This window comes from Ixodes scapularis, unplaced genomic scaffold (genome assembly GCF_016920785.2).
Source record: "Ixodes scapularis isolate PalLabHiFi unplaced genomic scaffold, ASM1692078v2 PGA_scaffold1__304_contigs__length_218370807, whole genome shotgun sequence".
NCBI lineage: Eukaryota > Metazoa > Arthropoda > Arachnida > Ixodida > Ixodidae > Ixodes > Ixodes scapularis.
Window position 1 is genome coordinate 141,675,627 of NW_024609846.1, and position 12,142 is coordinate 141,687,768.

Sequence of the window (12,142 nt, forward strand, 5' to 3'; positions counted from 1 at the left end):
GCACGTTTGAGTACATGCGGATACCTTTTGATCTCCGAAACGCAGCGCAGACCTTCCAACCGTTTATGGATCAAGTTCTTCGCGGTTTCTCTTTTTGCTTTGTACACATCGGTGGTAATCTCGTCTTCAGCAAAACCGTGAGGAACATAAGAATCAGCCTTCTGAACTTTTTGCATGCCTTCACGAATACGGCATTGCTCTCAACGCTTTCAAGTGCGAATTTCGCGTCAGCGAGCTAGATTTGCGCGGACATTGAGTGGACTCGATGGCATTCGTCCTCTCGAAGATAAGGTCAAAGTCATCAAGGACATCCCTCAGCCGCAAACAACGAGGAAACTACGTGAGTTCTTTGGGCTGATCAGTTTCTACAGGAGATTTATTCCCCACTGTGCAGCGATCATCCATGCCACTCAACAAACTTTTTATTGGCAATCCCAAGAATTCTACAGCAATCGAGTGGAATGAATTAGCTATCCAACCTTTTCAAGCAATCAAGGAAGTGCTCGCTAAGGCAGTGCTGCTGTCCCATCCCAAAACCAACGCACCGATTTCCCTTGTGACAGACGCCTTTGATGAAGCGGTACGAGCGGTCCTCCAACAGTTCACTGCTCCGACTGGCAATCGATTTCATTTTTTTTTTCAAAACAAATGACTCCAACCGAAAAGCGTTACAGTACGTTTAGGCGTGAACTATTGGCCATATATATCTCGGCGTGAGACACTTCCGCCATGTCCTTAAAGGACGACCATGACGACCATAAACCCCTCACTTACGCCTTAACATCCAACAGCTCATTGTACACCGCAAGCGACGTTCGTCAGATGGCATACATGTCAGAATACTCCAGCGACATCAGATTTATTGAGGGAGAGAACAACAATGTCGCCGACGCACTATAAAGAATAGCAGTCAACCAGTGCAACACGGGCCGATTGCCCATCAACTTCAAGGGCCTTGCTGCCGCACAGAACGACGATCACGAGCCACAACAGCTTCGCTCTACTTCCACGTCATTGGTCCTGGACGAAATCAAGCTCCCTGAATCTGACGAAACACTTGTCTATGACATCTCTACTGGTCGTCCTCGGTCCTACGTACCGACACGTTTTCGACAAGGCGTTTTTGACGCCCTTGACTCGCTCTCGCACCCCGGGATACGCGCGTCGCAGCGTCTTGTGTCATATCGATTCGTGTGGCCAACGGTGAACACCGACGTTAGACACTTTGCTAGGACATGCTCGCAATGTCAACGTACTAAAGTCCACCGCCACACTGTAACTCCTGTAGGAACGTCCAAACTTACGGATGCGAGGTTCAACAATGTCCACTTGGACATTGTAGGACGTACTACTATGACCCTCACATGACCATCGCTACTTACTTACGTGCGTTGACCGGTTTTCCAGGTGGCGAGAAGCAATGGCTACAAAAGCATCCCCGCGGAAACCGTGGCTCACACGTTCATCACAATGTGGGTCAGCCGTTTTGGAGTACCATCAACCATAACAACGGACACATAGTTTGAAAGCGCTCTGTTTCAAAAATTGTCTTCCATACTCGGCACGATGACAGCCTACCATCCATCCTCAAATGGGCTAGCGGAACGATTCCATAGACAACTGAAAGCTGCGATTCGGGCACACGACTCAACAGGACCATGGACCGAAATTCTTCCGCTGGTACTGTTAATCACACGGACCGCACTCAAAGACGGCCTTCAGTGCAGCTCAGCTGAATTAGTATATGGCGCGACTCTTCAACTTCTCGGAGAATTTTTTCACACTGAAAGCAAACAGCACTGAACGGACACAGATAATTACGCTGACCGACTACGCTTGACTCTGAAGGAGATCGAACCAACCCCACCAGGAAAACAGTCGCGCAAAGTTTTCGTCAGCCCTGACTTGCAACACTGCACGCATGTATTTGTGCGCAACGACAGAAAAAAGCATCCTCTCCAGCGTCCTTATGACGGACCATATTTTGTTACTGAATGTCACGAAAAGACCATAACTTTGTCTACGAATGGTCGGTAAGAAGTCGTGTCGCTCGACCGACTGAAACCAGCTCATCTGGCAAACAACGATCTAGAACCTTTCGAGAACTTCATCGCCACCACATCGAGCTCCTCACTAAGTGAGGAAATCCCGTAGCGGCTCCCAGCGAGGCGTGAAAAAGGAAAACGAAAAACGAACACGAGACACGTGGTGCGGGTCGACCGACACCGGCTTCCACGATGCCAGCACCCGCCATCGCACCAAGCGACTCCGCTTTATTTTGCCTTTGTAAATATGCAAATATATTAGTTCAAGGTGGACAAGCCCCTTTCAGGGTGAATGTCGTATTTTAAAGGAAAGGAGAAAAGGTCAAAGAGGTCAAATTAGCTTTCGGAGTTTATACAGCGTAAGGTTGGTCAGCCTTTTTACTCTGGCAACACGGGTTCGCCCTGTGGAGAATTAAGCCAGTGGGGTACGACTGCTAGACTGGGGTCATGAGTCAGGCATACGAACGTGTGCTGTATTGATGCTCATCCAGATTGAAAAGATCAGTGGTCACAGTGGCGAGGAAACATATTACAATAAAAAGTTGTCCATGAAACATGTTGACAAAATATGTGTCGACGTAAATATAACGGTTGATCTCAAAGAAGCATAGTTCATAGAAAGCGGAGCGAAGTCTCACCCTTGTATTCAAAGAAGTGACGTGACTTGAACTTGACTCGACCTTAGCTTGCTGACATTTTTACTTGACGCTAGCGGGCTTCTGAAATCCTCCAGGACTTGAAGAGCTGCCTTAAGGCAAACTTAGTTCGACTAAGTTCTCAACAAGACAGTTCTTCAAGTACAGGAGGATTTCACAAGACAGCTAGCATCAAGTGAAAAATGGCAGCAATTCAAGTTCGAGTCAAGTTCAGGTCAAGTCTACATTTATGAATACAGGGGTCAGTTTAGAAAAACGCTGTCTGAAGATGGCGGAAAGGGCTTCCAGACAGACCGCACTCTGGTCACCGTCCTCTGTCCCTCCAGGACAATAAATACGCTTTCTAGCTTGAGCGTGCACCGTAAAGGGTTTACTGCCAATTAAGGCTATTAAATCAAAAGAAGATGGGACAGGATGCTAATGGCTACAATTTGTTTGAGCGAAGTTAAGAGAGGATTTGATAATGTAGTACAGGTTCACTAAAACAAACGCCACTAAACTGGATGCCTCCAGATTTTAAAAGGAGTGCTCTGTGAGCGGCATTGATCGGATGCCATCGAAAAACACAGATCCTAAATAGTGCGGAGCTTGTGAGAACATTAATTGATCACAGAAGGCGGTTTTCGCTTCAGCCAAGTACAATAATTAATTGATCTTCAAATTCTGCGGTGAATGACCAATAGGTCAATAATTACTTTGACTAAGCCAATGTTTGCCTGCCACAGTCATTAACCCGGTAAGCCTTGGCCCAGGCTTATGAAACAAAATAGCAAACTTTTGTCTCATGAGCTTTTCAACATGGATGTAACCAATGCAACTAACAATGGCTCCCGATGGCACGGGGTTACAACGATTTAAAGAACTTCCTTCCTTTTGATGGGTGAAAAGTGTGTAGAAACACTCCCGGCTACATTATGCGTGGGATCTAGCCCACACACTTTCCGAGACACTTCCAGAGTGGCTGAACATGAAGCCATGGGTGCTCATCAACAGCATTGACTTCAACTGGAATGCCAAGGTCTCAAAGACAAGCTCGATACCAATATCAATCAATGTTATACACCGTGTTCCAGATATATTTTAATTTTGTCACACTTCAACTCGAGGTCTCATTCATAGGCCAAGTGGACCTTTTCTGCATAAGGACGACACACAGCGGTGGCTATACGGACTACGGGGGAAAGATTGCAGAGAGCAACCGCAATCGACTTGCATTCCTGTGGTCCAATTTTTGCCTTCGGTGAAAGCAATAGCCTAGCTTCTTGGCCGATGATTGCCTGGACAGGCACTATCGACCACTGGGGCGATTTTAATCTATCTATTTTATGAGGCTACGATCAGGCAATATTCTGGTGAGGTTTCACGGTTACAAACGACAAAAGAGGCCTCGCAGCTTGTTCGAGGGCTCATTTGTCTGCCGGTGGATGTCAATTTCTACAAAATCAAAAGGAGTCGGAATTAGCAGATTAAACTCAAGCTTGCGATTACTTGGTTCATGAAATAGCAGACATTCACAAAATCTTGTCTTTGATCTCGCTGCATGCTGCAGATGATCTACCTTCTTTTTGTTTTATTTTCATCCACAATTTACGAATTTCATAGCAGACAAATCTCCATTCATTGCTTGCATTAGGAGTAGGCTAATCTGCTAATGATGTTCTCACTTGCAAAGGGGGAGTCAGCCCAGGTCTTACTCAAGTGCTCTCACTAGTGACGAAAATCAGACCACTTGTTTCCTCCAATCCTTCGTGTGTAATTCAAGCATTTACTGCTTGTTACTATGTCGAGGGTTCGTGCATGTACAGAACTTTTCCTGGGAAAGGTCAGTTTCGTCTGACTTGTATTTCTTCCTTTAAATCGTGAATTTGTAACCACTCACAACGAAACGGAGGGATTGACTGCCGAAGCTGCTGTTAAGCAGCCTCATCCTGTATAGGCTGTGCATCAAGAAACACCCAACCAACTTGTACTCCTCTTCATATCCGGAGTTTGGGATTGACTCTTCCCCTAGTGAACTGTATGATAGTATCGCCTCATGAAGAATGATATAACAAAACGCCAAGCTTTTATGCTGCAAAGCATTTGGCAAAAAGAAAAAAAAACAGAGCAGAGTTTGTAAGTCAGTGTACAAGCCCATATATTTCAGGTACTGCATAATTTAGACTTCAACGAGACCGTTTAGGCCAAGAAGACCATTCTATCTGACTGAAATCTAGGCCTGTGTCATCCTCAATGACACAGGCCTAGATTTCAGGCCTTGCGTTACCCTCAATGACACAAAGAAGTCAATGACATCCTTGTGGGCTTTTTTATTGACAAAGGAGCTGTGGTGCCAACTATAGAAAATAATACCTTAAAAATGCTTAGAAGAGGCACGGTGAGTCAACGCCGCTTTAAGACACCCGATTTTTTTAGATCGTGACTTGCGACCTGCAATGGCAGGATGCCAGACCAGCTGACTCAACAGACGAGGTCAATGAGGTCAATGTGGACATGATGAAGATGATGGCACGAGTGTTATGCCAAAACCAAGAGCTCCTCAAACAGCTTGCATTGTAGCAGTCGAATCGACCAGCATCATCGGTTGTCTCCATACGGGCGGCTCCTGATCCGTCAGTGGTGGTTCCGAACCGTGGTTGAGGGAGAAAACGTAGCAAACAGGTAAGGTACCGAGTTCATCTAGATCGCCAAGTTAGCGACGTGGGACGCTGAGAAGAAAAGATCACCGTGACCAAGGTTTCCTAATGGGGGGTTTGACAGCTCCGAGATGTAGACCAGATGGGATTTCACGAAGATTGTTTTCAGAAGCATACAGCCAGCCTGCTTTCTCATTGCGTCTGAGTACAACATGCATTGGGACCGAGCAGAAGTTTATAGCACGGCCATACTCTAGGCATAGTGACGGCAGAAGTGGGAGGCGGAGGAGCGACAGGGGACGCCGAGCCCGCCCCCGTCCCATTTCCTTGTATTGCTTTCTAGAACTGAAAAGGGGGGGGGGGGCAGAAACCCTCTTGCTTTAACGTCACTGTCTAGGCATCCGTCTGTTTTACAGCGTAATAGCTTAGCGAAAATATTTTTAGTATCTTTGTCAGAGTATATTTGTAGCTGCCTTGAATGGAGAACATTGAGGATGGGCTCAAGCAGTATTTACATAAGTGTGCTATGGTGAACAAATGGTCTAGTTGTTTTTATAAGTTAATTATATTTTCATATGTGTGCGATTATCGAACTATATTGTGATGGTCCCTGCTTCTTTTGCACTTTTGGAAAATACTTTCTAAATAAACAGCAGAGAGACAATGCTTACTGTACTTCTGTGAACGTCCAGTCTGGAAATATCTTTCAGGAGAAATACTCTCGGCTTCGTGTAGAAGGCTAATCCTGTGAAGGCGAAGACAAAATGGTGCACAATCACTAACGTGGAAGCTCAGTGGCTGATACTGTTCTTGAATCGCTTTCAGAAAGGCTGATGAACTGAGACCCCATAGTTGTCCAGCTGTAGCCTGCGACCGATGCTTGCTGTGCTGGTGTTTGCTGCAATGCTAGTTGCTGTACTGTTGGTTGCTGCGCCATCGTCAATAGCACACCACATGCATAGTTGTGGAAGCTAGGATGCCAAAACCGCAGTAACCAGCCAGCCTTCTTGAGTACTGCTCATGACTGTTGATCGACTCGTCCGGTAGCCGGTCTCACTGATAAAACTTGTATCGGCTATAGAGCTCTGAAGGTCAAGCGTCGTAGTGAGTACCAAGGATAGTCATGAGCTCTTTGAACTAGACATCTCCAGGTTCTTCAGGTGCCACCAATGCTCATATCATTTCATGTCTAGACCGGATAGTATATTAATAGGACCACTCAGTCACTTGTTCATGGGACAGTTTTCCAGGATGGTGAGAGAAGCTTCCAAAGACACAGAATTGCAAAGCCAAAGTGTACATTAAAGAAATGTGAGAACAACCGAAAAACATAACTATAGTAATCCTAAAAACCGATATGCTCAAAACAATATTTTAAGAATAGTCACCGATCACTTGGGATAAAATGTGCCCAATTTGTTATTTGTTACTAATGTGTTGGCATCTCGTTGCTGGCAAAATCGTGTCAGAGCTACTGTCGTCTCCGGACTGTCCATTGCAGCTGGGTCTAGGGGCACTATACACGAACTCATCTCTGTTACGTCACGGCGCGGTGGTGGCGCGTCGGGCGCGTTTCCGGTCTCGGGCTGTGGGCGGAAGGCCCCAAGTGAGGCGCGTATTCCTGCGTTGTTTTGAAAGGAACCTGACAAAAACCTGCCTTCTTGTCAAAACGCCGCGACTGGGACTGTACCCAAAGAGTCGAGAAAGGTTTGAAGGTCAGTTTTCATGTGCTCGGTTCGTCCGAGAACGTGAATATGCGTAGTGAAAATGGAAATCCAGACGCCGTCGGACCACGATTGCTTGGGCGGGAAGCACTTTGGGTTGCTTTCACGGATACTTGTGGTCATCAGATTTATTTGCATTGTTCCAACATGAACGCCGGAAAACCGTCAAGTTGTACGGACCACCTGCGGACTACGTTCAGTGCGCCTTCAAGTTCGAACGGCCGCCTGATCGTTCGAACTGTCGTCTGCTCTTTCAAACGCTTCTGCTTGTCGTCTGCTCTTTTAGACGACACCGGCCCGTTGACCAAATGTTGACCCGGTAATTGCGATAAGAAGTAATTGCAGGCCTCAAAAGACTTAAGTTTGAAGGTTGGTAAGCAGGCTCGATGTAAACAGTAGATGCAAGGAGATGTTGATCATTGTTACCAGTGGCCATTACCGACTTGTTATGCCTGATTCACTTGGTCCGATTCTGCTTGCGATTTTCAGTATCAACGTCGACCATCTCGGCTACGGTTCACGCTTTTGCAGCCCGAGCGACGTCGCGACTGAAAATTGCCAGCGAAATCTCATCATGCGAATCAGGCTTTAGCGTACATTCTGTGGCGTCCACGCGGAATGAATCGCCCCATGCCACATTATTCACGCGAAGTTTTGCGGTGTGACGAGCCTCGGTAATTTCGCTGAGGCTGCTCAAGTAGTCAGGCATTGTCCAGGAAGAGGTAGAACCAACAATTCGAACGCAAAAAAGGGCAGGGGGACTGATATCGACGCCGACGACATCGCATTTGAATGGTTTGTTTATGGGCGACGACGAGCTTTTTGCCCACACTCCATCGCGCATGCGCGGCGTGGTGGCGTCCGCTAGGGGTGCTCCGGTTTGTTTGTTTGTGAACATGAGTTGGTGTATAGTGCCCCTAGGTATGGTGTCATGACTGGGTGTGGCGAGAATTGGTGCCGCCCGGGTTATCACAGGCAGAGCTGTGCAAAGCACCACAGCAGTGGCAAAGTGCGCAGCTTTTCACTCAGCTTCAAAACTATCTCATAGCCAGTGTCATGTTCCTGCAGTCAAGGTAACTGCAGCCCAAATAACAGGTGCTCGGAACATCAGCACCTGGCTTGTGCCATCAGTGGCTTGCAGTTCAAGAGTGCACTCACAGGGATTATGTACTTGGTACAAATCCCGTCTTCATCTTTGGATACACGAGTAGCGCTGTGTTGTACATACTACCCAGGTCTGTGATGGCTCGCTTCGTAAAAACCTGCTTTTCTTAGGCTCGGCTGGCAGAGGACTCGAGGCGCTTGTACGATTTATTTTAGACAAATCGTTTCTTCACTCACCTTAGCAGACGACTCGTCTGTAAACAATATATTTGCTTGCAAAGTGGAAGCCAGCTTAGATTTCTCTTGCTCTGACCAGTGACCAAAATTGTACACTTGGGGATAAATACATGGAACCAAATTGAGTACGATAGACCTGTAATTATTATTATGATAGTGGTTAGTCAATCGACAAGCCTGTCAGTGCAGTGTACCACTCCTTTCAATTAAACTTGATTTGACAGAGAGCTTATTGGACACCATGTGGCAATGAAAAATATGTGTCAGCAAAACAAAATATGCAAGCCTCTGCAGCACGAGCAGCATTGCCGATTGCATCCCTATGTTTCTGGGTCAGCCCCTTCAAAATATAAATATGTACCATGTCAGAACTATTTTAGCATTTCAAAATATTGGTCGAAACTTGGGTGAGAGTAGAAACAGAAGTTGGATTTCTCACAGATCAGAAAGACAAATGTTAACATATATGCATAGTTTCTGAATGAATTGTCGATCGGACTGTGGCTTACGTTGGTGGCAGTCTGCCTGCGGACTACTGAAAAGGAAGGTGATAGAAACAATTACTATGAAATGCAATAACAACATAAATAAGCAACAAAACGAAGGATGCTGTCTTTGTTGTTCCTTTTGCTCGCATATATTACAGCCCTCTTAGCAGAAAGAAATTATAGGGTTATTCGATACAAATCTTGAAAGAATAAAACAGAGAGGACGAGGACGGGCCCCAGGACAACTTTCACTTGGCAACAACATAGAACGGCACAACGAAAAAACGCCCCCCAAGTTTCTCACCGTACTCAAAGAGGGAAAGGAGGTACTAGTTATAAAGGAAAGGGAAACACTAAATATAAAAGTTTAAAAAGCGCATCACTAATCTAGTTTTCTCTGATTACTTAGAATTCAACCTTTGTCATTATCAGTGATAATGCAGAATTATTCTTGTTTGCAGTCCAAAAGGAAAATGTACCATAAATATAAGAGTTTAAAAAGCTGTAGCGTCACGACGAGGTGTCCATAATCTAGCCATCTCTAGTGTTAAGAATTCGACCTCTGTTTTTGTCAATGATAATGAAGGTGCAGAAATGTTGTTTACAGTTCCCATGGCAAATGATTCAATGATTTCTCTCCCAATGTCGCAAACAATGCTGAAGCACAGCATTATTTGCGACATTTCGCAAATAATGCTGTGCTTCATTATATTGATGCTGTTGATTGCCGGAAATGTGGTTGCCGGAAATGATCAAGTAGAATATCGGAAGCTCCCACATGAGAAGTTATGACAGCGAATTTGTTGCTATTTTACTGTCTAGTGCATCATTCTTCATTTCACCTTCTGCCCGAGTGCAGCGGATGTTATCAGCCATGCCAGCCAATCCAGTGTTAAGAGATTGTCACGTGGCCTTGAGCTTCACCCAACCAGAACGTCACATGCTACCCTCCTGGCTTGGCTGGTTTAGCTTATAGCGTCCTCTGCGCTCGGACGGAAGGTGAAACGAAATATTGCTGCAGTTGCAAAGATCACTTTGCCTGTGCTTGTGGTGGCGCAACAACCACCGACTCTTCGCCACAGTCCGCTGTGCCATCAAGGGTGCCTTTGGCATGTAAAATATGCCACTGGTGTGCAAAAAGGCTCTACGAAAAAAAAACGTAAAAAAAAAACATGAATCGGGATACCTGTTTACGGCAGATGAAAGAAACAGACAGAAGCATTATAAACGTACAATACCAAGGTTTATTTTTATCTTTCAGAGATAAGGCATGTAGGGAACGGCGATGGGCAGCTACGCACATTACTACCAGTGTTTAAATTCTTCCGTGACAGTTGAGGGGAATGTCAACAGGGAGGTGCCCCCCCCTCTTTGTCTCTCTAAGTGTACTATAGATGAACACAAAATAGACCCGTCTGCTGACTCAGGCTGCAATCTACTTCCACATGGAATTGGTAGCCCCCCAAAATGTCGCATCGCCGAAGACAGCTTTGCAAGATATGATTATTGTTTCACCAATGTGTTGGGACTATGAAAGAGGTCTCAGACCCTTTCTCAAAATCAATGGGGGCCCGAGACCCCCTGATGGCCCCCGACCGTTTAAGCACTGATTGCTACACGAAATTGCTACAGATCTTGCCACATCCTTTCGTTACAATGAAGTATACACCAACTCACTTCACTGAGATAAAATCGGAAAACTTAGGACGCAGCATCTACGCCCCTACAGTTCACATGCAAGTAGCTCGAATTCGAGCATACACATGGACTAGTAAAAGAAAATATGTACGCGACGTCCTGCAGGAGCCTTAAAAAGCACAATTGCAAGGTAAAGAAACATAAGTGTATATATTTATTGCGTGATAGATGCCGCTGGCGTAACGGCGCAACACCACCACCGCAGGTGGATGGGTTTCGACGTGCTGCATTGCACCGCCGGTACAACCGCGACATGTGGCCAACAACAGAACAGACTCAAGGAAGATAAACTTACATCGTGGTGCCACATTACCGCCGGCGCCTTTCACAGCGGTTCGACGCAGCGGCCGCAGGCCCAGAGAGAGAAACGATGGCCGCAGAAGCGGGACCGGCATCGGAGCCGTGTGGGTTGATGCGAGATATCCGGTCATGGTCGACTTCTCGACAACCGGAGCGGCAGAGGCGCGAAACGCGAGGTAAGGCAAATGGCAGACTTCGGTTAGCTCGGTTGCAATGTCTGCATCAAAATGGCACAGATGTACACATGCCGGCGTTCAACGTTTGATGCGAGGTGCACGATATACATCCCTGGTGAGCTTCGAGTCGTCGATGTTCTCGCAGTTGTGCAAGCTACATTGGTGGCAAGGAGAAAAGAACACACCGAGCGCGGTTACGCAGAGGCCGTTCGCGCACTTCACAGCTTCGAGCACAAACATTTCTCGCGTCAGTTGCATTTCAGCGTCTCGCTTCGAGGGACCAGATCCGTGCGAGCACTCAATATGCCTTGACGATCTTCGGATCCGGATGCTCCTCGGTCCGAGGAAGACTAATTGTTGCTTTTGCTCGCGATCACCTCTCAGTTGTCTCAGCCGACCACAGTTAGTCCGCGGGTTTTGCACACGGTACCTAGCTCGGACCAGAAGATCCCTTCGGGATGCAAATGCGAGTTCAGGGGTCCATATGCTGCCTTTAGTCTTACGGGGCCATCTTTTTTTTAGAGCGTACGGGGTCCGTAGAGAAGCCACTCAGTCCGCAGGGGAGATTGCTACGGGGTCCGCAGAGACCAACCTTACTAGAACAAGACAGTTGGAAAATTGCCAAAGAGCCTGCTCTGAAAAAGTGGCACCGATCCGTACTCGAGAGCCAGACAAATTGTGATCGCAACGTCGCCACACCCCTAATGCAGCGGCCACTCGTAGAACTGCCAACCGCGTGTGTCGGTTTGGGAGTGTCGATTTTCGACAGTGAGTGGCTGTTCTATTTTGGCCTTAATCGGCCAATTTGGCTTCGAAACATTTACGGTACAATGAGTTTCAGGGATGCCTAGCCCTATCTCCCACGCGAACGGGCCGCGAATTACCACCAAAGTTAGGACGCACCCAGGTCGGAACGTGCTACCTGAAGTCACCGGTGAGACATTGCTGTATAAAAACAATATTATTTGTGCCAAAAAAAAAACCCTATAAGCTAACATTTTATGCAAGCATCACGCTCTTGTCATTTTGTACTAACCTTCAATAAAGGTTTCTACAAAAAGAGCTTTTTTTTCGTTTG